Source organism: Paramisgurnus dabryanus, chromosome 13, assembly GCF_030506205.2.
Source record: "Paramisgurnus dabryanus chromosome 13, PD_genome_1.1, whole genome shotgun sequence".
Taxonomy (NCBI): domain Eukaryota; kingdom Metazoa; phylum Chordata; class Actinopteri; order Cypriniformes; family Cobitidae; genus Paramisgurnus; species Paramisgurnus dabryanus.
The window spans coordinates 24577530-24604057 of record NC_133349.1 but is presented as its reverse complement, the minus strand read 5'-3'; the positions used below and the strand labels follow the sequence as shown (position 1 = coordinate 24604057).

General features: G+C 36.7%; 1 protein-coding gene and 1 long non-coding RNA gene across 3 annotated transcripts in view; one reads left to right on the top strand and one right to left on the bottom strand.

Moving 5' to 3' along the window:
• Nucleotides 1–7977: 7977 nt before the first annotated feature.
• LOC135728092 (uncharacterized) lies at nt 7978–13512 on the bottom strand. Its single transcript, XR_010525401.2, has 3 exons — nt 13417–13512; nt 8504–8570; nt 7978–8333 (listed from the first exon to the last, which is right to left on the bottom strand). It is a non-coding gene; the product is annotated as an uncharacterized lncRNA (long non-coding RNA).
• ncalda (neurocalcin delta a) overlaps nt 13357–26528 on the top strand; it is a 49920-nt gene continuing 36748 nt past the window's right edge. Inside the window, exons 1-2 of one of the 2 annotated variants that reach the window (XM_065246171.2) lie at nt 13358–13521; nt 15013–15100. The gene's annotated coding sequence lies outside the window, so the exon portion shown is untranslated. Of the gene's footprint in view, nt 13522–15012; nt 15101–26528 lie in introns of both variants that reach the window. The other variant, XM_065246172.2, reaches the window with a different exon arrangement.

The following is a 26528-nucleotide window of genomic DNA, read 5'->3' as shown; positions in this document are numbered from 1 at the left end:
AGATCTTTTGGTGGGTTGGGGCTGGACAAGCAATTATTTTTAATGTCTGAGTATGGTAAGGTTTTTCCCTTCAATATTAATTTTTATGGCTCCATTTTGGCTTCTTGGTCAGTGTTTAATATCCACAGACGTGACGATTTGCACTTTGGTGTTAATGAACCTCTGTTTTTTAACCCTCTTTTAAGTGGTTTCACATGCAAGTCTAAAACTGTTGTCAGCATCTTTTTGGAAAAAGGGGTATCTACCATAGCTGATCTAATCTGCCTTCCTTCCAAGTCATGGAGGACAGCTGAGTCTATCTGTAGCCAAACAGGCTTTAAATCTGTAAGGATGGTGGAACAGATCCTGGGTGAGCTGAAAACTGCTTTCCCAGCAACCCTTCTCTCTTTTTTAGAGAGTGTATTGTTTAAAGGCTCATATGATAGTTTTTTCCCAATACTGACTGTGTCTCCAAATGTTTCTCTGGATGGTGAGCGGGATACGAAACTGCTCACTTTTAAGTACTTGGAAGGATTTGCCCTTAATGAGGCTGGGAAGGATATACTCTATCAGACTTGTGTCAAAGTCAGGTTTTCCCAAGGAATCATGAACAGAGAGGACTCCAAATGGAGGGCCTATTTGCAGGCTCCCTCTAATTTTTTGCCTTCTTGGAGACTTTTTTATAAAGGCCCTCTGCCTAAGCGTTCTGGGGACTTACAGTGGAGGATTTTACATTGTATCTTACCTACTAACACTCATGTCTCGAAATTTAATTCAAATGTTTTGCCTAAATGCTTGTTCTGTGGTTTTCCTGAAACTGTTTTTCATGTCTTCTCTGAATGCACCAGATTGCTACCACTGTTTTCTGTTCTGGGAAAAATTCTTAATGATTTGGGTTTTGTTTTTGACATGATGCACTTCATTTTCGGTTGTAAATACTCAAGGGCGCTTATGAAGCAATGTACTGTGGCAAACTTTTTAACGGGTCAAGGGAAGTTAGCAATTTGGAAGTCTCGTAAGCTAGCAAATGATGGAACAAATGTGAACCTTCTTCAGCTGTTTATGGCTTTGGTGGAGTCCAGGGTTGTTGTGGAGCACAAGTTTTTTCAGTTGACAAAAAATCTTCCAGAATTTGAGTTTAAATGGTGTGTAAATGGGGCTTTAACATCCCTTGGTGAGGATGGAACACTAATTTTTAACTGGTAAACTTTGATTGGGTCAATCAATGTGTCATGTACATTTTATTTGTTTTCCAGCTGTGATTTAGTGTGAATGGATATGTTTTTTCTAATGATTAAATAAAGGGAGTTAAAAGTCAAAGTCTCTCTCTCTCTCTCTCTCTCTCTCTCTCTCTCTCTCTCTCTCTCTCTCTCTCTCTCTCTCTCTCTCTCTCTCTCTCTCTCTCTCTCTCTCTCTCTGATAATGCACCAAATATCAGGTGAGAAGAGAGAGTGCTGGCAGAAAAGAGATTGCCTGACCTTATTGTTTGCCTTCGCCTTCTCTTTGTTCTTCACAAATAAAGGTTTTTTAATAAACTGAAAAGGTCCCCCGCCACAGCCTGGGGAACCAATGAAAGGGAGCACTGAGGTATGGCACAATGTGGCAGCCCAGAAAGAAGCCGCTCATCAGAAAATAACAAAGGTGCAAGTAAAAGATAAGGCTGCTGTCAGAGATTAATCCCACCAGCCTTGATTGTTTTCTTTAATACCGGCCCTGCTATGGCAAGCGATAAGTTTGCTGAGTAATTTAGTTTTTCTTTATTTTTTCTTCTTTTCTAGTGGAATAGGAGGCAGCGGAGAAACGTAGGACAGAAAATAATATTCAGGTGTGCCCAGTAATTGATTTTCTGTTTTTCTCCCTCCCTTACTTTCCGCTAAATAAAATGAAAGCCGAAAGTGCTTTCGTTCCACTTTTTCCCCGCTTTCTTTCTGCAGATTAATAAACTTGCTTTATTCAAACCATTAAAGGATAAAGAGGCTGCCGGGGGATTTTTTGAAAGCAGATCTCAAATTGAAAGCAGACCACCATCAAATGAGCTTGGGGTGATTTGAGGTAAAGAATGAAAGAATATCTGTGATGAAGGTAAATGCATGCGACTCAGATTGTGTTAATTAGTAACAATACTGATGAGGTGAACAACTGTGCTGATACTTAATACAACAGGGCATCTGTTTGCATGATATATCTCTTTCCAAAAGTGCATCTTTGTATCTAAAGAGTCAATTTACATATGCACATCAACAATAGATATAAAAATACTGTGCCTAAATTGTACACTGTAGAAAAGTCAACTTAAAAAGTAAGTAACCTGTTGCCTTAAAATATTAAAAAAATATTAGTTGGCCCAAAAAAAGTTTCATACGTATATTCATTTTGAAGGATGCACACGATTGATGCAAATTATGTTTCAAACGTAGTTACATCATTTTAAACTCAATTGAAATTGTAACATAAGAAATTAGCTAAACTTGATGTTTTCATTTTGAAAGAACATGATTTAGAAAGTATATACAGGTGCTGTTCATGTAATTAAAATATCATCAAAAAGTTGATTTATTTGACTAATTCCATTCAAAAAGTGAACCTTGTATATTATATTCACACATTACACACAGACTGATATTTCAAATGTTTATTTCTTTTAATTTTGATGATTACAACTGACAACTAAGGAAAACCCAAAGTCAGTATCTCAGAAAATTAGAATATTGTGAAAAGGTTCAGTTTTGAAGACACCTGGTGCCACAATCTAAGCAGCTAATTAACATAAAACACCTGCAAAGCCCTTTAAATGGTCTCTGTCTAGTTCTATAGGCTACACAATCATGGGGAAGACTGCTGACTTGACAGTTGTCCAAAAGACGACCATTGACACCTTGCACAAGGAGGGCAAGACACAAAAGGTCATTGCAAAAGAGGCTGGCTGTTCACAGAGCTCTTTGTCCAAGCACATTAATAGAGAGGCGAAGGGAAGGAAAAGATGTGGTAGAAAAAATGTACAAGCAATAGGGATAACTATGAATGAACTGAAAATGTGGGGCAGATTCACAAAGAGTGGACTGCAGCTGAAGTCAGTGCTTCAAGAACCACTACGCACAGACGTATGCAAGACATGGGTTTCAGCTGTCGCATTCCTTGTGTCAAGCCACTCTTGAACAACAGACAGCGTCAGAAGCGTCTTGCCTGGACTAAAGACAAAAAGGACTGGACTGCTGTTGAGTGGCCAAAGTTATGTTCTCTGATGAAAGTAAATTTTGCATTTCCTTTGGAGGAGAGGCACACAATCCACGTTGCTTGAGGTCCAGTGTAAAGTTTCCACAGTCAGTGATGGTTTGGGGTGCCGTGTAATCTGCTGGTGTTGGTCCACTGTGTTTTCTGAGGTCCAATATAAACGCAACCGTATACCAAGAAGTTTTAGAGAACTTCATGCTTCCTGCTGCTAACCAACTTTATGGAGATGCAGATTTCATTTTCAACAGGACTTGGCAACTGCACACAGTGCCAAAGCTACCAGTACCTGGTTTAAGGATCATGGTATCCCTGTTCTTAATTGGCCAGCAAACTCACCTGATCTAACCCTATAGAAAATCTATGGGGTATTGTGAAGAGGAATATGCCAGACCCAACAATGCAGAAAAGCTGAAGGCCACTATCAGAGCAACCTCATAACACCTGAGCAGCGCTGGAGACTGATCGACTCCATGCCACACCGCATTACTGCAGTAATTCAGGCAAAAGGACCCTCAACTAAGTATTGAGTGCTGTACATGCTGATATACTTTTCAAGTTCATAAAAATCTTTTCTTTGTATTGGTCTTAAGTAATATTCTAATTTTGAATTTGGGATTTTTCTTAGTTGTCAGTTATAATCATCAAAAATAAAAGAAACATTTGAAATATCAGTCTGTGTGTAATGAATGAACAAAATATACAAGTTTTACTTTTTGAATGAAATTTGTGAAATAAATCAACTTCTTGATGATATTCTAATTATATGACCACCTGTATTTCGATAGAAATTGTCTTTCGTTCTTGCACCACGTCATTTGGGATTTCATGGGGTATTTTTTTTTAACTATTGTCACTTCTTATTGTTAAGGTTAGGGTTAGGTGAAAGGCTTGGTTCAAGGTTTTTGGTAAGGGTGTCTTAAATCTAATCATACAAGACCATGGTTGGTTACCCATTATTAATGGATAAATATTGGACAGAACACACTGCTGGGATAAAATTGACCCAATGCTGGGTTGTTTAAACCCACTGCTGGGTTATTATACCACATGGTTGCATAAAACAACCCCACATTGGGTCCATTTTAACCAAGCATGGGGTCATTTTAACCCAGCATGTGTTCTGTCCAATATTAACCCATTATAGGTCAAAAATAACTCAGCCACTTTTAGAGTGTACATTTATCACCAAAAACTATGATCTGAAATGACACAAACACAGACAAGTGGAGTGAAACAAACAGCAAAACATCACAGTGCTGTTGAACCTAATATCAATACTCTTGAAATGCTACTCAACCAATCACCTTAGATGATCTAACTGCTTTCTAAAATATTGTAATTTTGCATGATAGATTTTCTATCACCTCTATCTATTAACCTGTCCAGAGTTCTCCGACAATGATTGACAGTTGTGGAAGTCAAGCTGAGCTGTGTCTGTTATTGCTCAGTGTAGCTGAGTGGTGGTTTTGCTAATGGACATCCGTCTAAGAAGCGTCTGCCATCCAAATGAGCACCACCAGATCCTGACATGCGTTGACACAATCAGCTATGGGGTGAACTGACTGGCAGGCACAGGACCCATAGTCAGAGAATGATAGCAATGTCTGCATGTGCATCTTTCATTTTGCAATTCATCTATTTTATGTTATTGAATGTATTAGTGAATCGGTTTATAAATGTATGTCCCTTCTCCCTTGCTTGCCCTATTTTACCCACTTTAATGTTTCTCTCTCTCTCTCTCTCTCTCTCTCTCTCTCTCTCTCTCTCTCTCTCTCTCTCTCTCTCTCTCTCTCTCTCTCTCTCTCTCTCTCTCTCTCTCTCTCAAAGGTTCTTCTGAAGATGGACACACTCCTGGGTTGTTTTTCCAATTATAGAGTTCCCTCTGCAATGAAGGTCATCACAATTAGAGCACCATTTACCTTCTCCCAGTCAAAAGCCCAGAACAGCGGATGCGGCTGTGTCTTGTGACCGGCGAATTGTCATCGCAGCCCACTCAAGTGGGTCTTTTATGACTGCGTACTAATGCATTAGAAGAAACCTGAAGATTAGCTGTGGGCGAACTCAAAAGAAATCTTGGAGAGAGAGAAAAGCTCTCAAAATCAATATTAGCCGGCATCTATTATGCACTCAGCGGCGGGTTGTATAGTCCTATATGGCTAGTGGTGATGAAAAGCAGAACGAGCTTTATGGACTCTGCTGTTTATTACATTTCTCCATTATCACTTTTACAGACAAACTGTAGATGAATGTGATGGTGGTTATAATAGTACCTTACTGCTATGGAAACAGGCAGGGAGGTTAGAAGCACGTTCAGCGCACCCATCACATCTAATTACCTGATGCATGATTGATAACATACAAGAGGGCTCGAAATAAAGGGTCGGGGCCAGCTGATGGGACCCAATGCTGCAGGTATATCGACATATTGCATTCACTGATCATTTACTTGGGCTTTAATGCCTTGCAAGGTGTTTCATTTGATTTTAGTTTCGAGATTAGGATTTTTGGGTTATATTAAATGTTGTTGGATAACAAGAAAATTATCTGGTGCCAAAATTGCATAAATGATGTTAGTTGTGATGCATCAGGAATTTTAAAGGGTGCAAATTTAAATATTGAGAAAATTGCCTTTAAACTTGTCCAAATGAACTGCATCCAGTCACAAAAATACATTGTTTATATATTTAAGGTAGGAAATTTACAAAATATCTTAACGAAACATGATTTTTTCATAATATACAAATGATTTTTGGCATAAAAGAAAAATCTATAATTTGGACCCATACTATGTATTATTGGCTATTGCTACAAATAGTTTTGTGGTCCAGGGTCACATATATCTATTTTCACATGAAATTTAAATCTACTCAAAGTGCATTCAGTTTGCTGTTGTCTCTCTGTAAATCTTTGCCAGCAATTTTGGTTTCCTCTTTCTCTCTGTGTATGAACTCCTCGTACAGTGTTTGCATTTCTCTTTATTCACGTAACTGTTGCAGAGAAAATGAAAAAATTAAAAAAGCACTGATCCTCATATCCTGATTTCCTGTAGCATATTTACCCAGGCTCTCCGCTGCGTGTTTAGAGCAGATGGTGTGGGACTAAAGCTCCATGGTGGAGGCAAGGCGTCTAATTGCTTTAAGTAAATCGATACGGGACTGCAGCAAGCAGCAATCCCTCACTTTCCATCAACCTCTCACTGCAATTACCACATTGATTGGCTACTGCTAATTGAAGGCCTCATTATTTCAGCTCTATGCGGATATGGAGACACAGGGTCCAGACCTTTGTTAAAATTAGTTTTTTTGTGTTTTATTTCTTTGTTTAGAGATTTTATGTTATGAGTATTATTAGATTTTAATATTTGGTGTCAAAGATAAGAAAGGCTGTATAATGTATTCACATAATGTATTCATATTTAGGCTATGTATTAATATCATAATTATTTTATTTTATGCATATTCAAGTTAATTATATACAAAATGCCTCTAGACAGAAACCAACATTTAAAAGGCTTGTTGAGATTTTTAATAAATGCTAAAATTGACAGAATTAATATATTTTAATATGACAAAATAAGATCTAGAAATAAAATCTAGATAACGAAAATTATATTCGTTATTTATAAATTATAAAAATTATAACTTTGATATGTTTAATATAGACGGAGTAAGCTCATGTCAAAGATTAAAATCAGTGATTGAAATCATACTTTGATGCTCCAAATCTCATAGATTATGCGGCTTTGATTTTAAAGGCAGGGTCACATATTCTGCTATAATTATTTTGATTTGACTATTTTATGCATGATCATATCTCTTCTTTAGAATAACAAATGTCAATACATATTTGTGACCTTGGACCACAAAACCAGGTCTATTCTTTTAATAGAATAAATAAAATAAATAAACCTAAAGCCTAAATAAAATAAAGCTTTCCATTGATGTATGGTGTTTTAGGGTACACTGTCTGAAAAAAATTGTCATAATATGTCCCCCAGCTGTCACTGGGGTGTACCCTTTCAAAAAGTACAGCTTTGCACATAAGGATTTCATTTTAGTACCTCAGATGTACATATTGTTACCAAAGAGAGCTTATTAGTACCTCAAAAATACATATTAGTATTTCAAAGGTACATATTGGTACTAAATGTTTACAGATCTGTACCTAATGGTCCATATTAGTACTGCCCCAGTGACAGCAAGAGGTACACTGTAAAAAATACTTTGCTGCCTTAAATTTTTTTGTTGAATCAACTCAGATTTACAAGTCATGTCAACAGAGATGAGTTGTCACAACATATAAAATATAGTTGAGAAAAGTCAACTTCATTTTATAAGTTATAACAACTCACCTGTAGTTATAATAACTCATCTCTAGTCAATATAAATATTTGTAAGTTGAAATGACTTGTAAATCCAAGTTGACTCAACAAAAAAATTTAAGGCAGCAAAGTATTTTTTACAGGGTACATATTTTGACAAATTTTTCTAACAATGTACAGTAGGTCCTTAAGGTACTGTAATCTACCAAAATTGTATTCTGTTTTGTATTACGGTAAAGGTACAAAAAGGAAACTTAGGGTATAACCCCAGTGACAGAAATGGTACAGTTACAAACCTTTTTTTTCTGACTGTGTAGGACAATTTTTGGCAGAGATACAACTATGTGAAAATCTGGAATCTGATTGTGCAAAAATCCAAATATTGAGAAAATCGCCTTTGAAGTTGTCCAAATGAAGTCCTTAGCAACTGCATCCACTCACAAAAATAAAGATTTGATGTATTTATGTTTGAAATTGTACAAAATATCTCATGATCTTTGCATAATATCCTTATGATTTTTGGCATAAAAGAAAAATGTACAATGTATTTTTTTAGACTATTGCTACAAATACACCCACGCTATGACATGGGTTACATATTTTGATGACATATACAAGTCTCTCATGAACATTTTTTGAAGATTCATTGAGTCAGTTCACAGTGGTTGTCTATTTTCAACAGGTTAGGAGAGAAGATCCCGTGGCCCACCACCCGATGACCCATCTCTCTTGGTTCTCTTCATTTCCCATGAGTCCTGGTTAAAAATGACCTTCCATGCCTCTCCTCTCTGCTTCAAACCCCCTGGAAGAATAATAAGGGTGCCAGACACATTAATTAGACGCTCTATTTAGATAAATGTCTGCGAGCGAACGTGAGGTAGTTATTAATATTTCATATTAAAATAATTAAATTCAATTTTTCATTTGGGCAAAGTAGAACGTCTGCATTAGTGTGCATTGCTTTTTGCTTACCTCCTTCCCTGTACGTGCGTTTTTACTGCGGCCTTTATTCCTCTTACACACGTTTTTTGGATTGGGTCTAAGTGCAACATGGAGTGAAGATACAGGAAATGACTGTTAATTAAAGAGCTGACAGCTCGCATGGTGCAAGTTGTGTGTGCGTGCGTGTGTGTGTGTGTAAGACTTTATGCATGCGTGCTTCTGAACTGAATACACGGACAGTCCTTGATCAACTATGTGTCAAAAGACATTGGCCATGGTAAAATTCTAATTTAGCCTATAATATTTCCTTCAACTCCAGTTTACGCACCCTTTTCCCATTCTGACGTTCCTCGCCCTTTCCCATCTCATCTCATCTACAGCGCCATCGGTCTGTTGAGCACTTTTGTGCCCTGATCTCTTCGAGGTTCAAATCCATCAGCAAAAATCTTAAATGCTTCCATTGTCTCTTCTATGGGAGGTCAGTTCTCTGTTACACCTGACCAGAAAAGGGCTAAATGGTTGCCAGGGAGACTGGAGATCATTTGTGCGTATGTGTGCGTGTGTGTATGTGTGTATGCGTGTGCACTTGTGTCTGTGCTCCTTGTTCCTTGTGTGTAGTGCTTCTATCAGCCTTTAGTCATGTTGGTGATATTTATATCCAGCCCGACAGTCTGTTTCTCCTCTGTCCAATACTCAGTAACATAAAGGCACCTTTGACCTTTAAAGAAAGCACTAATAGATGAATGAAAGCGAAGGCGGAAGGTACGAATAGCAACGGCAACCTCCTGTGAAGCAATTCGGATACAGAAAGTACAGTAATATAGCAGCTATCTATCACAGAGATGCCACACAGACAGTGTAGCACATATATGTTTATTATTGATTGAATAGCTATAAAATATTCATTTTATAATTACAAAAGATACGCCTATGTGTATATCCTTATATGGATGCATTTTGGTAAATTTGACAGTTTTTGTCATCTGGATGGCTAATATGTCTGAAGTCATGAGGGTCAAGATGTCAGAGATCAATAGAGAAATGCTCCTGTTTTGCATTTTTCTAACTGAAAACACTTTTCTCATTACAGATTATATTATCAGCATTTCATTTATGTATTTATATATTTGGTTTGCACTCCTTTTTTTTTATAAAAGCATGCATTAGATCATTTGTGCAAAAGCATGCATCTTGTGTGCTTCAGTGGATGACATCTATTGTAATATAAAGTTAACACGATAAACATTGCTTTTTTTTAAAAAAAATTAAGTGCAAAATTTTTTATATTTCTTATTCATTATACATCATATCAATGTTTATTTTATATTTTTCAAAATCCCAATAACACAGACTGGTGGTCTCAGATTTTTGTCCCCTCTTTGTATTTGAATAAAAGAAAGCCGAACAAAAGGTTTTTCTTAACCACACACAATTAATTTACAGTGATCCCTTTTATTCTGCTCCAGCAAACACCTGCTTATGCAAAGACACACGATTGTACACCTACAGTTCTTCACAAAAGAGACATCCAAAACAACATTAAAACATTTTGGCCTGTCAGTCTCCATAGCATCTCCTCAACATGATAAATAATGTGTGTTTGTTCATGAGTTAGCAGTTTCTCTACCCTAAAAAGCCAGCTGATGATTAGGCAGATATGGGGAGTATTTAGCATGTTATTCTCTCTCCCCCTGCTCTCTTTTGGACTCTTCCTTGGCTCTGTGCCTAGTGAGTGTAATTTGGATGAGTACTGCTCGCTTGCCTTTGGGCTCATTAACAACAATATAAACAGTAATTACAGTGATCGCCTAATTAATTCATTGAAAAAACGGGCGAAAAAAGGAAAACGCTGAATGGATAAGAAGTAAGCGCAAATCTTTTGCCAAGATAACAATTTTATGGCAACATTGTTGACATAATTAGCAATTTCACATGCCACAATACAACTTTAATTATTACGACGCTTTCATTTTTCTGGAATTCATTTATGTGCATTCTTTTATCGTCCACGATATCTGCAAAGCCCATCATTTGCACAATTGTTCCTTCTCTAATACGCTTTTGCAACAGGGCTCCTTTGATAAAGCGATAAATTAATCAATCTCCTTCTTTTGTTCCAGACTCATAATTGCCTTGTTTCAGTCTTGGCAACTATGATGGCTAGACTGGGAAGAGGAAAAATGTTCACGTGACTCTCAACTATTCATTATTGGTCTTAATTAGTTTAATTACTTAATTGCAGTTAGTTCAAAAATGATAAATACCTATGGTAAAAGATGAATCACTTGTAAGAGAAATTAATGATCTTTAATTATATTAAAATAAATATGACTAATACTTCTTCTTAGAAACTTAATTCATCTTTTTTATTAACCAACATGTGTTGCTTTTCATCAGCATGCATCAAAAATACGTCATCTTCAAGCAAATGCATATAATGTTAAAATTGGCAGATTCCTTCTTTAATCCATTAAAAGGACATCACACTACAGTTAATGTGACTGGGCATTTAACGGCTTTGCATTGGCAGCATAACAACAGGTTTCTCAGCTGTTGATCTGAGGGCCGTGTCTAAGGCCCTGTCATTGATTAGCAGTGAAAGCAGACAGGCAGAAACCATGAATGAGCTACTGGGATACACAGAGACCGAGCTGTAGTGGTGCCAGCTGACTGGGCGCCAGCAATGGAAACTTCCCACAATTAACACAAATTACTGACAGTCTGCCAGCTATCAGCGCCTGGCATCAGCCTCAGGCCTGGCAGTCATGCTGAAAGAGGAGGTGGGGTCATACAACAATGATAATGTGTATGTTTCTGTGTCTGTTCATGAACTCTATTAACACCAGTGTCACTGCCATGTCTGTAAACTATGTTATTTCTGAGTGGCACACGGGTGTGTATTATGTGCATGCTTACAAAATAAATATTTGTTATTGTTAATCATTTTGTAATTTACATTTTTAAGTATATGGTCAATTTTATGAATAAATATACATATTTTTCGCAATCAAGCAATTTTAAAAGAAGTATGCGAGTGGTATTTTATCCTTTCTAGGTTTCTTTATTTTTTATTTATTCATTTTATTTTATCATTCATATTTTGTTATTTTGTGATAGCGTCCATATTGTCCAAAAGGTTAATTCAACGTGGATATGTACAAAGCAGGCACAACTAAAGTCAACTAGAGCTGCCGTCAACTAGTTTAATAGTGTTATAGCTCCATCTACTGTTTAAAAACAGTTTGGAAAAAACGTTTTATGTAAAGTTTCGAGTGTATCTTAAAGGCAATTATCATTAAAACATTGTACAATATAGATCAAATATGACATTAGATAAACATTGCATTATTCTGTAATTCCACACTAAGCAAAAGTAGCAAATAGGAGTAACGTGCAAAACAAATAGATACATACATTTCATTCGATTAAGCAAACTATAATACAGTACCAAGTCATTGGTGTCAATGTGTTACTTTTTTAATGCATTTTTAATACAAAAGCCAAAATAAACCGCACACAAGACGTTTATAAAACATTGACGTTTCTCAAACCTAAACACGTTTGTTATTATTTATAGTGCACTACGTTAATTGTGCTAATTTGTTTTATGCTAGATTCGGTATTTATAAAATGTACCCTATAGATTTTTAAGTATTTGTATTTTATCAGGGTCTTTCTTTGGAAAACATGCATTCTAAAGCATATTTTCATAATTTTTACTACATGTCATAATTTCAAGTTTTTGGTTTATATTTACTATTTAGGTATATAAACATCTTGTATTTTTTTTACTTTTACTCAAGTAAAAAGTACTTTTGTACTTTTACTCAAGAAAAGTAAAAGTACAAAAATTGTATGTAATTAGGTATTAAATTCATTGTAATATGCAATATAAAAGGAATACACAGTATGACTCTATGTTTAAGAATGTAGTGAATATTTTTAAGTAAAGCAAAGTACATTTTTTCCCAAGACAAACACTCTGATAAAGCACATATGCTCGGAAAATTTACTTAAAATACTCAAGTAGTGTCCGCCTCTGTATGTTAGGTACAGTTATGTATTGTTTCATTACCATTAGAAACCACCAGATGTCAGTACGCTCATATTTCATACATATTGACCGTCCACTTATAATAATTCTAATTCTTTGCATGTTTCTTACTGAAAACCTTTTTCTCATTATAGATTATATTATCACCATATCATCTTATGTAATAGTATGTGGTTTACACTCTTTTTTCTTTAATAAAAGCATGCATTAGACCATTTGTGCAAAAGCATGCCTTTTGTGTGCTTTAATGGGGGACATCTATTGTACAATAAAGTTAACATGATAAACAGTGCTTATTTGTCAACCAAAAACCACTAAAAAATAATTGTAACTACAAATTTAATGGTTGCTATGTGCTGTATATATACACTATGTAACAAGCGAAATGTAACAGGGAGCACTGAATATCAATATTAATAAAATAAAACAAATTTAAACATTTATTTGAAGTTGAGAAAATGCAAAAAGATGAAGTTATATAAAAGCAAAACAACGATATTTACAGTAGACCAGAATAATGTTTATATGAAGAATTTGATTCCAAAATTATTACTATATAATACATAAATTATTTTTCAAAAATCTCGTTTTTTGATTGTGCATTGCAGTATCAATCAAACTGCAGTTGGTTTGTTTTGAATTAAGCCTTCATAAGATAAAATACAGCTAAGTAGCTAAATAAAACAGAATAAAAACATTATAACACGTGTGACAAAAATGTAAAAACGGAGTTATCTCGTTTGGAACCAAACACTTCATATTCTTCTTATCCCACATAAGCTGCAGCAATGAAAGAAGGCGTGCCGCGCGGCGCTTGGGTGACGTCATCAAACATTTCTCGAATCGTGCCACAATCTCCAAACGGCGCGAGAAGTCACATTTGTCTTACCTTTAATTTTGTGAGACTTATCACTTTATTCTTCGTTGTTGAGCTGGAGACACCGCCTTTCCTGTCCCTCGGCTTCCTCCAGCCGTCTGCGGAAAGTTTGACACCGTGAGTTTGTTATTTCTCCTTTTCTTAACTTTCTCGTAAAGTTTGCGTTGTTTGCGTCATTCAGTCTCTGAACTTCGTGTGTTTGGATTTGTTGTTAAGTTCACTAACGTGTTTCCCTGCGGCGAAACGACTTCCAGAGTCTGACGAACGAAAAACACCGTTTCTTGTCATTATTTACCAATAACATCGTGTCGTATCTTTACTCAACTCGTCCTGTGTTGCCCTGTCAGCGTGTTTTTAGCCAGTTAGCTTAATAGCAGGAAGTTATTCAATCTATCAACTGCTCTGTTTAATAAACACGAAACTGACAAATTCGATCATTTAAACTCACTATTTTCAACGCTTTGTTCTTGAGACATCGATGTGTGGATGTGAAGGGACGAATGATTGCTCCAATTAAGTTACCGTTAGTTAGCAATTTCGTCAGTTTAATGACGTCAGTCTTGTCTACTACAACGTCGCAGTTTCACGCAACATCAACTCTGAGACACAGGAAGAATACACTGTGTCTTATGAGACTTTGTTGTTTCATTTTACGCCAGTATTTTCATAGTAGACATATTTATGACCCTCTCTGTGAAATTCTGCTAAAGTCTCATAATCTGATCTAAATATGAGATTTTATTCATTGATTTCAATCTTTGACATTGCCTTACTCAGTCAATATTAAAGATATCAAAGTAAATTTTTTTACAGTATCTTCTCTACATTATGTAGGAAGATTTACATAGAAAACAGAAATCCAGTATCACTCCTTTCATGACTGTCTGTGGTGATGGAGCCTTTCGCTGCCTCCTCCCTCGTTCTCCCACTAATGCAGACCAGATGGAAATTAAAGCCACTGATGCAAGCCCAGTGATCCCATGCCAAATACCCCCTCCCGAACGCACACACACGTCTGTGCTATCTGTTGGCCAATTTTACTAATGCATATAATTTGCTGTGAAAGAGGCATTTGGCATAGAAGCTGAGCTGGACGATCATCTTGCTGTCACTTTGTGTGAGGAATAGCCACTTAGAACATGTATAGCATGTTGGCATCCTCCTAGGTTGACTTTTGTTCTTGAGAGCCATGGGTCATGGCCCTATGCGGGCAGACAGTTTGCATGATTGCAGAGGACGGGCATGTGGTATCAAAATGCATGTAAGCGATATCCCTGTTTTAATATGAAATCAGCTGTGATTGTATCGTGGTTCATAGCCTGTGATTCAAGGGTTTATTAAACTAGGTTCAGTAAACATGAAGGGCTGATGAGGCACATAAGTGTAGTCTAGAGCCGTAGGTTCTGTTTTATTATTTTGTAGCTTGCTGTTGAACAACATGCGATCAATAATGGGTTGAATCAAGGTTTCTGTTGCTTGGAAACAAGAGCATCCACCCAGACATTTCCTGTTTTCTGTCTTTATTATTATTATTTTTTTTAAGAATCTCTTTATGATTTCTAGTATAAATAAAATTTATTCATTAGGAATTCTTCTATTGCCTTACAGTTCAAGGGTTCACCAACATTATTTTGTGGACGACAGCTAGAGAAAGCGGTCTGTTCACCCGTAGCGTGCAGATTTCTTCGGCCACTAGGTAAGGATCTTGGTGCTGTTTTTTTAAGAAGAATATTTAAACCTGAAATCTATTACAAGACACTTTTTATGGATTTTTAACCAGCAACGGCCATCATACATTCACTTAGTAGTTGTGGTAATTGTTAAAAGGGAAGGAAATGACCTTGAGGTTTATGTTGTTGAATTTCCAAATCGATTGCTGTTGTTTTAAAACACTTTTTGACGCTGTCATGAATATAACTTATTATAACTTTATATAAGCTGCTGTTGCCTAGTAACAGAAAAGAAATAAAAGCCCACCTGTTTTGCCTAAATCAGTACAAGTTCAAGTCATTTAAGGCATAGCAGGCAGCTGTATATAGACTGCATTGAAATGGTAGCTTTAAGTCCTGACAAACCTGTAAATGTGTAGTAGTCTGGAGGATTGAGTTTAAAGTAGGCTTTTAATGTCAACACAAAACACTTACTGTACCGAGCTATATGCAAATGAATTAGTTAGCGTCTCATTGCTTGCCCTCAAAACCAGGGTGGATCAGCTGACATTCACAGAATTTTTTTGCTGAAAACCACTGTAATGTCACCTGCGGTGAAATTCTGCCGCTATGCCTGAATGATCACCACCTACTAGCTCTCATATCCGTAATTATAAACGCCTAAAGAGTTTTAAGTCTCACATCTACTGTATTTTCCCTGGGTGAATGACTATACACAGTTCTGCATACTGTATAGGCAGATCTGTCTGTTCTTTTTTCCACAACTCGGCATTAGATTCTTTGTATGACCTTTTATAGTCCTGGCTATTATTGTAAAAGCTGTTTTCTGTGCCTGAGTGGCATGAATAAAGAAGCTTTAATAACCGGTTTTGCAGAGTCATACTAATGTGAAAAGTGCACAATTATTACATCTAAACAGATACATGGGTCTCTCGCCATTCTACACAAATTTACGTTTATAAATTTGCTTTTATCCAAATAGCATTGCATGTTTCCTTGGATTGAACCCGCAACTTTTTGCACTGCTTACGCCATGCTCTACCACTGGGGTTTAGGAACACACATTTTAATTTATGACAGACTTATACAAAACATGGCTTGACTGACATAGCCCACACAACACAATCTCCACTTAATGGGACAGATTTTGCTAAACCAGTGCAGAATTTTTTTTTTTTTTTTGTTGGAAGACTGCTCGTTTGGCATGCCTCAGGTTATTTCAAATTTAGACTGATAAAGCAACACCTTTTGTTGCTGTGGGTACATAGTTTTCTTTAATCTGCTGTTGGCCAGCTCTCATCATAGTGCTAATGACTATGCTGCTAGGGCTAGATTGGTCTTTAATGCATTGGTTATATGGTCGGTGGTTAAAAGCAAATGGAGCCTCTCTTGATTGCATGTTTATTGATGGGTGCACTTAGAATATTAACATCCATTATGCAATTATTACTTTGGGATAAAGGCTTTTATAATTTTTACTTTTAATTTTTTGCCATTTATTATGTGTAATGTGCTCTACTTTTAAGTCTCATTTATTGTTATTCCCAATACCAAGAAATGATGCAGCAAAAACAGTTTTAATTAAAAAATAACAATTATAATGCAGGAATATAAAAATATATACAAATAATATCATATTACAAAACTACTCAAATATTTGGCAAAATGTTGTAGGTTAGGCATGACATGATAATAATCTGTGGTAACCTTGTTTAGTTTGAAATAATTCCCAGATATTTGCATAATGAAGATGTTGTTCTGTGTCTGCTTTTCAGGTTTTACATTTTGACTTTCATCATTTGCAGTGTTTCTAAGTGCATCTTTGCAACTGCACTTAGAGATTCATTCAGCAAAAGATTCATTAAATACCAATGAAATGATGATTTAAATGACATTTATGAGTGTGTCTGAGCACTCATGGATTTCCACTTTTTAACTCTAGTTCAAGTATACAAGGGATGTGCACATTGTGCAGAGTTACAAAGCTCTTATTCCAATTTAAAGGAAGATATTCCCTTTAACCGAATGTTAATGTACTACAGTAAATGCCTGAGATGTACTACTGTTCTACAGTTATTTCCATGAACTAATTATGTGGACGTGTTCATTTGAATAATGCCTGCCCACTAGCTGCTTATTCCCCACACACTTGCTGTTTCCAAGGAGACCTGATTTGTTAAATAGTTGAAGTCTGTTTGCTAACAATATTGCAGAGTTAAGGGCCGTTTACATATCGCGTCTTTTGCACGTTCAAGTTCGTTATCTCAAATGTATGCGCGCTCATAATGAAAGCGACGCACACGTGGTGCGACACGCTCGTATTTCCCAGGTGCGTCCGCACAGCATCAAGTTAAAAACATATAAACTTTTTAGAATGCCGCAAATGCGCCGCAGGTCATGTGACAAGAACCTATGCAGCTAGCGTTTCCCACACGTTTTTAGGCGCGACATGTGAACGTCCCCTTATTAATGTCTAGAAGAAGCAGGTTATTTTTAGATGTGAGGGCAAAATAATATTGTACAGTATGCAGAGGAAGTGAAAAATAGGGGTTAATGTATATGCAATAAACAGTTGCAGCAAAATTTCCTCTGCACTGTAACCAGAAACTATATTTCTGCTCTCGTCATTTTTGTGATGACTGCTTCATTAAACCATGCATGGAGAGGTCAAGGCTGGATGTTCCTAATTTGTTGAAACTTAGCGCTTAAGTATCACAACCAGTATAAATTATTATGTCTAGATTTATTTTTAGAGTTAAAGTAAAAAACATAAAAAATTTATTAAAAAATATATATACAACCTCCCCAACAGGGGAGATTATATGAATGCCGATACCGATAGTTTGGAAAATGCCTAATATCGGCCTGCCGATAAATCGGTCGGGCTCTATTTCTGATAACATTCTCTTTGCATGCTAAGGAGACTCATTTAAGATGAACTTAATACCTTTTAAAAAACGACGTTAGCAGGTGCTGTCCATGGTAATAGTGCTGAATTGGTTGATAGCGATCTTTCTAGATCCATATTTCATACAGGCACATTTATACATATATTATACTTATTTATAGATATTTGTCTATCTTTAACAAAGGGAAGTAAAAAAAAATGATTCACTGTGTCGTCTTTGCCAAAATAAAGTATTTGGCTACTTTTCTAATAAACTGACATTATTCAACAAAAGAAGGCGCAAATCTATCTGCATGTTGTGTTAAATCCCAAGCACAACACAATAGAGTTTGGTAGGGATGCACTGATACCGATACTCGATACCACTTTTCTAAAGTACTCCTACTCGTTAAAAGTCCCCCGATACCTAGAATCTATACCATGGTTTGAGAAATGTTTATGTTTGAGCGGGGTGTAAGGGGTTAATGCCTCTTGTGTTGTCCAAAGAGGCAAAGTTTACAACAAACTGCAAAACTAGTCCTTTGTTTTTTTTTTGTTAAATTATATGACTAAAGCTGTTACCTGTAAATTTAAATCATGTTTTTTTATTAAGTACTCTGTATCGGTATCGGCAAGTACTGAAATGCAAGTACTCGTACTCGTACTCGTATTCCAAAAAAGTGGTATCGGTGCATCCCTAGAGTATGGACTCTATTGACTGTGTTTAACATTTTAAAACAATTCTGGTTTGCCGTCACACTTTCACACAGTGAAAGAGAGTAAAAGGTACAAAATTACCATTGTTAAGCATCCTGCACAATTCTTCCTTGGGAAGGTGTTTCTGTTTGATTAGTTTCTTCCTCCAAACTCTCTGGATCTGATTCGGGCCCAAACTGGTAAGGCAATAGCGATGCCATAGGCCAGTGTTCTTCACTCCCAATCCTGGAGAGCCGGTGTCCTGCAGTTTAGCTCCAACCTTAATCAAACACACCTACATGTGATTTTCTAGTGATCATGAAGACATTGATTAGCTTGCAGGTGTGTTTGATTAAGGTTGGAGCTAAACTCTGCAGGACACCGGCTCTCCAGGACTGGGAGTGAAGAACACTGCCATAGGCAGTTTACAGAGACAATTTTGTTTGATTATCTATACACTCAGGAGACACTGAAACCCGATGGTCATGGGCGTTACATTTCGAACACACTTGAAACGATTGACCAATCACAATTGTTTAGAACACCTGACCAATCAGAGTATACTTGGCATTTGTGGGGGTGGGGCTTTGAAGAGACGCACACTGCAATAAAGTGTTTTAGAGAGAGGTGTTGCAAATATTTACATTATGAGAAAAATAATGTGTTGTTTGAACTTTATATCAAACAACGGTATTGTGGCAGACCCCAACAATAATTATATAAACTTTTTGTGGTCAAATTAGTGGCTCTTTACAAATCTGACAAACTAAGCAAATAGTTAGGACTTATCAGTCTTTTTTTTTCGGCTTCAAATTAGACCAATCTACCTTTTTATAACTGACTTTAAAATTTTATGACCAGTCTTGAAGAAAAGATTTGATGACTTCCTTTGTAAGACAAAGCAGTTTATGCAACCGGCCACAAAGCACTATTCCCCAAAGCCAACCAATCACAGCAGTGCATGATGGTTACTATTTTCTGTACCTTTGTCATTTGCCTTATATAATGTGGATGAAAAAGCACTGAAGCTTAGTTTGCTTATTTGATGAAATAACCAATATGGACATGTTGGCATTATTTGTTACAAAATGGCTAGGCTACTCAAGTGTGTTTTTTTGGGGGTCACAATATTTTCAAGTTTTATTGGTTTTAGTCATTCTTGACGAAACCAAAATAGGTCTGATTTTATATGATCTGTGAAAAGAAATGTGAATGCTCTTTGTGATACTCTCTAAGTGTTTAAGTACATTTTATTTTTGAACAGTTACTTGGTCAAACACATTTGGGGTTCTGCTTTTTTATAGGAAGTAATTTATCAGTTGCATTATTTTTGTTGTTATATGCTACATTTTTGTTGGGTGTATATTATCTTATACCCTGATATGATTCCTTTTATGTCGTTGTAAAGATATTTATCACGGTTGGGTTTTCTTTTGTAAAGGTTTTTATGTTATCAAAATCTTTAATGCCTTCGTTTACAAAAACAGCATTAAAAAAAACTAAAGCGAGCATATAGCACTGTTGTTTGTGTTTCAATGGCTTAGAATTAGAGGTTGACCGATATGGGGTTTTTTTCTGGCCGAATTCGATATTTTGCAACGAGGGCAGCTGATCGGCTATATAAGATGCTGGTTTTCTTTAACGATATGTTTGGCCAATTTTTTGTTTGTACATAATAATCAAAATGTCCTCATCATAAGCAGATATTTTAATTGTAAAAATGTCACTTTTTAAGCCAGAGTATAAAAAAAAATTATGACTTGTCTTTCTAAAGAGTTTTACAACCTTTCCATACCATGCATTTATCAGACACCGATATCTGACACTGTGCAGCTGTAATTTCTTGCTCTTTGCTCTGTTTTTTATGGCTTTTATTGCTTTGTAGGATATAATCCTTCTTTGGTAGACCATTAAGTTAACATCTATTTTGTTGTTGTTGTTTAGACTTATTTAGGGCAAATCTTTCTGAACATTCTTCAAGCACATACCTTCTCATTTCTGAGGTGCTGTGAGTGATGGATTGTGGTCACAGTGACGTCTTGTTACGTGTTGGACAGATCTGTTGTTTCAACTGTTCATTCAAACAAATCAGTTCAAAGGAGTCAGTTTGTGAATTGGAGCGTTGTATGCTAATCCCGGCTGAACATTGCAAAGTAACAAAGTGTTACTGTAACAACACGCTGGATATTTCCTTGCTGGATATGATTTGTTCTTCTGACTTTTTGCCAACATATCAGTTTTGTTTTGAGGAATATGCATGAGGGAGTGAGTGAGAGAGACAGAAAGAGTGTGTGCGGCTTTCTGCTCATTCTCTGTCCCGTAAACATCAAGATCATTACATTAAATAAGCCCAATCTCAAGGAAAGATCTGCCTGCAGCAAGAGGCGGCATCACTTGTTCTACAACAACACTTAGGTACCCGCAGATACGCCTGCCTATTAATCGGCCTAATCTGCAGCGCTATCAGCCAAAGCCAAGTTTTTTTTTAATGGGTCCAATTATCGGCCCGGCCAATCAGTCGGTCTAGCTCTAGAATCGCTTGTTTTAAAACGGTACAAACATTGTTTTATCATACCACACGCCTTTGGTGCGAGAGACCCGGGTTTAAATCCACTGTGACACACCATTGTGTCCCTGAGCAAGACACTTAACCCCTAGCTGCTCCAGAGGCGTGCGACCTCTGAAATATATAGCAATTGTAAGTCACTTTGGACAAAAGCGTCAGCTAAATGAATAAATGTAAATGTAAATACCTACCGGTTTATCATACTTACTAGTTTATCCCCATTTTCACTATTCATTTGAATAGCGGGATAAACAAAACTGTGGTCACTGTGAGTGGCATGTTGTGGTGACGGTGCTGAGAAGTGTAACTACTGTAAAGTAAATGGCACTGGCTTCACACTCCTTATCTAAAAGGTTTTGGCTTCACACTCCTAAACTGTCAAATGGCCCCTGTCTCCAAACAGAAGCATGTTGTTGGCAAAGAAAAATCTAAACTTTTTGACCTACAGTAGTTACCTCAGCTTAACTCCACTAAACTTTTGTCCAAACGGCTTATAGTACAATGCCAAAATACATAAAGCAATATCACATTACTGCGTGAAATCAACCTGTTAAACCAGTTAGGTTAGATGGCATCAAATATCTGGAAAAAGGGCTTTGTGTTTTGTTTTTGTTTTTCAGGAGGGGATCTGAATCTATAAAGCTGTTATACAAGATGTATCAGACCAAGACGCTACCTATAGCATAGACCAGAAATGACCAGTAAAACTATCAACCTTATATGTAATGCCAAAACACTGTGAATTTCTTTTCCCCCACACTTACTGGATGATTTTCCTTTGTTCGAGCCAAGCATATTAGTGTTATATAAATATAACTATTACACACATACCAAATTCTTACATCATAAATTCCTTCCTGTTGAGTTTAGCCAATCTAATCATTTTTTAAATGTAGAAGAAAAATAACTTTATAAACAAGCAATTGCCAAGAGGGGTTAAGAAAATATTTCATTTACAACATAGGCCTACGTCAAACTGTGATTAAAATCGGGTTGTGCCTCATTTTTAGCTTGTTTTATTTATAAAGTGTGTAGTTGGAGACACTACCACTACATGTTAATGTGTTTCTCTTGTGGGTGTGGGGGGAAAACTGGTTTCATTTGTATTTCTTAGGAATCTTATAGACACACTTTTTTTTAATAAGAACTGTACTACTACCATGTGCAGGATTCTAAAACCACCTTGATGCTCAAATACAAGAGTCAACCAGCAGTGTTTAACAAGCACGTTTATCCAAACTGAACAGTAAGAGGCATCACCAATTCAGCTTTGACAGAACTGAACCATTGCACAGTGATGAATTACTCATTCTCGCATTGCTTCGTGACCAGCTGTGCTCTGTGTTAGGTATGGTGATGCTTGGGGAGGGGTGGTTGGTTAAACAGATGGTTAACAGTGATGGTGTAATCAATACATCCATTGCTCCTCTCTCTCCCTCGCTGCCTGTCAATATGACACGGGAGGTTTCGCTGTGTGAGTGGGCTTCGAGTCGTGACAGTCGTCTCTGCCATGAGGAAGAAAACTAAAACAGTCGTAGGAGTGCTGCTGCCTACATGCATTCATATAAACCTGCATGCATCCATGACTGCACAACCTGTGCACCAATGTCTTCTATATCATACTAATACTTTACATTGAAGGTACATTCACATCTCGTTTCGTGACATCAGATACTTAATGTAATGACGAGCATCATCATTGTTTTGCTTATTGTTTGGAACAAAAGATGTATTTGTCAAGAAACACAATATTTTTTTGTGTTTACATGGGTGGCCACAATGGCACACAGCAAGAACTTGAACAGACACTTGTAGTGATAGACATGACATGAAAGATCCAAGTTGGTACATATGGCAGTATGAAGTAAGCAAAATATAACATTGTAATTTTTGTTGTAGCCTGTTTGTGTGGTGGAGCCTAGTAATGATTGCAAATACCTGCAGTTCTCTGTGACAGGGCATTGTTAAGTGCTCATTATAGTTGTGCATGTGTCCTATGGCGTAGCTTTGACTGCATGGGCAAAGCAATGGTTTTCATTCATATTTCTGCTTTGTTGTCCACTATGTGCAATTACACATGCAAGACTGTGTATGATTTGAGAAGATCAGCACTAGACGGTGACTTTTTTGCAGTTTGAGTTAAATCATTCCTCAACTTGGCACATTTTTGTTCTTACCGACGTAAGCGGAAATGCCTGTAAAAGAATGCAATGTCGTTTTTTTTGTGGTCTGCGTGGAATGATATTGTTGTTACATTTTTGCTGAGGTGCCCTTCAGGCTAAGAAGAGCTACACAGCCTTCGGCATCGAACTTACACAGGACCATAAATTGGGCTTTAGGATAGCAATTGCTATAATGTAAATATAAAATATCGTTGAGCATTACAAAATGTGCCATGACTTATGCTAGTTTAGGCTTTGAGGAGAGTCATCAAAGATTGGTTTGCTTTCAGAAGTGTACTCTACATGTTTCAAATGCATTAAGTCACCTCAGATGGTGGAGGATGAAGATCAGAAGGTTGCCACTCTTCTGATGATGAAAATTGCGTCACGTGCACTAGGCTTGGGCGGTATCCAAATTTTGATACCATCAAACCGCCTCTCTGTTTTACCCCGGTATACGGTATTACCGTATAAAATAATAAAAAAATATGACGTAATCAGACGGCGTCACTATAATGTTGGCTTGTGCCTAAACCCTTTAGAAACTGAATACCAAACACTAATACTGAAACAATAGCAATAATAACATGCACAACAATATTAACAAATTTTATTAGCAACAACTAGCAGTTTATAAAAATGTTAAATACAAAGGTCAAACAGAATGAACCAGTTGTCGGTTAAAAAAGTGATCTCTAAATTAGGCTATTATAGACAGTGGACTAAACGCGACTACAGTTAGCCATCTCATTCCAATTTCCAGGATTTTTTGTGTGAAGTGAACAAATCCCTCACACTCAATTTTTCACAACTCGCCTGTACCTATAAACCAATAAAAACATTTGTCGCAAGGTCATGGCATTTGGGTTCTGGCGCAAGGTCACATCGTTTCATGGACTCGCGTTGCATCAAGCTAAAATTTAATCAAAGCAACAGTCTCAGACTTGAAGAAAATTGCTGAACATTTAAACCTATTTCTGCACATTCCACCATATTTTAATGAAATAAAGTCCTCTTTCTGTTAACTTTTATTTTTGCATATTCCAGCATATAAAATAAAAATATTTTTGTAAAATCCAGCAATAAAATCTGTCTTTCCTGATGGTATTCAGAATTATTAACATTCACGTCTTTTAACAGTAAAGTGCAGATTAAGTTTTGTTTTTGTAAATCATTAGACATTTTTACCACTTAATTAGGTTTTGCTTTGTAGAAAGCCTTTCTTTAAAGTTAATTTCGTTTTGTATAAATTGTGTCTTAATTTTAATAAATGTTTTATCAACCAATTGCACGTATTTAATAAGTTAAAAGCAAATAGATAATATAATAACCGTGACATGGAGGCGCCGGCACGGCGCGTTCGCTTGCATTGCATTGTTAACTAGAACGCACGGACCTCATCATAAATGAATGAAACTTTTTAATATCTTTGCTGCATTTTTCTAAAACAGACAAGGGCTTTCTCGTGGCTTGCATCAGCAAAGCATTGCATCGTCCATGTTGCACTTAACAGAAGTTAACACTAAAAAAGTAATAATTAATAATAATTATACAAAAGAGTTGTTCTAGTCGTTATTAGAAGGCAGTTAGACCTGCCTTGGCGGTGCGTCTTTAAAGTCGCCATGAAACGGAAGTAGCGATTGCCTTATTTTCCCCGTGGTGACGTATATCCGAATGAAACGGCTTTTGAGATGAAATAAGGCAGGGCTGGATTTGAATTTGTCCATCGAGATCTGATTGGATCGTTTGAAGTTGGGTCGTGTTGCTAATTGCTAATCACTGCGATCTTCTCCCGGACCCCGCCCACCTGCCATACTTTTGACCGGAAGTGAAGAGAGATCGTTTTGAGGAGGGGAGGAGATTTGCATTTTTTATTAAAGATTATGAGCACACACGAATTTTTAAAAAATAATGAAGCTCACAGATAAGTCATTTGTTAATAATACCACACTATTAAAAATACATATATAGTTTTTCATTTCAATTTCATTGCGACTTTAATGCATTCTGAAGGTGCCAGTTTTATCATGTTGCAGTCTATAAGGCAACATTCCGCATAAGATGGGTTTAGATTTGGAATTACATTACATCTACATTTTAGTGCTAACTGATAAGATGATGATGATCATCATCTTTCTTTATTATTTTTAGCACTACCTCAAACTTAAGCGCCGTCTCTTCGGAGCTGTCATTTTCTTAAATAAGCCGTGGCAGTGTTTCAAATGAGCTTCTAATAAGACAAACGCCTTTATTTTCCACGCGATCACCTTACCAAAACCCTTTTGAAACTAAGGAGTCATTTGTCCTCTGATTACATACAAGCAGCATACAAGCTCCTCGGCGACGCGTTTGCGGGAATCATGTTTCGCATGAGCCGGAGGCAGAGCAGCAGAGAGATGCGACAGAGTTGCGAAATTGCAGGCGCGGCTCGAAATGGCTGTTATTTCAAACAGCGTAACTTGTTTTAAACTAATCAGTTAATGGCTCGGTGGTCGGTGAAGAAAATGTTTAGTTTTCGCCATCCCTAATTTAATATTTAATCCTTGTCTGCTATATAAGTTCATTGTTTTTTTTTAAAGGCCGGTATGGCGGTATAGAAATTGATACCTTTGCTATTTTTAGATCCCGCGGTATACCATATTACCGTATTACCGCCCAAGCCTAACGTGCACTACGTCACACTAAAAATGGACCATACTTCATCCGTAAGAGATCACAGCAAGAGACATGCTAACTATCAGATGGCATCCGAAAATTGCTGGACTTTATTTCCTAAGCACATCAATGCTAAATCATGCCTAAAGGGTTGTTTACACAGCAGCGTTTTCAACCAAAAATGGGGAAAAGTAAAAACTCAATGGTGATTTAAGGTGTTTATGCTTTTTAAATAATCAAGAGCAAAGGAAACGTTTGAGTAAGACATGATATACCAGTACTCTACTGCTTTTTTTATTTTTTATGAAAATGATTTTTCCTTTAGCCACAATCTCTCTTGTATTACATGGTTTTATCTCAGTGGAGTGTGTGTGGTGTGCAGCAGTAGTTCTGTTGTTTGATTCAGTAAGTGCTCCTGTATCTTTATGGCTGCCTTATTTAATGTGCTGCCTTGACATTACAGCTAAAATTCAGACAGACATTCTTGG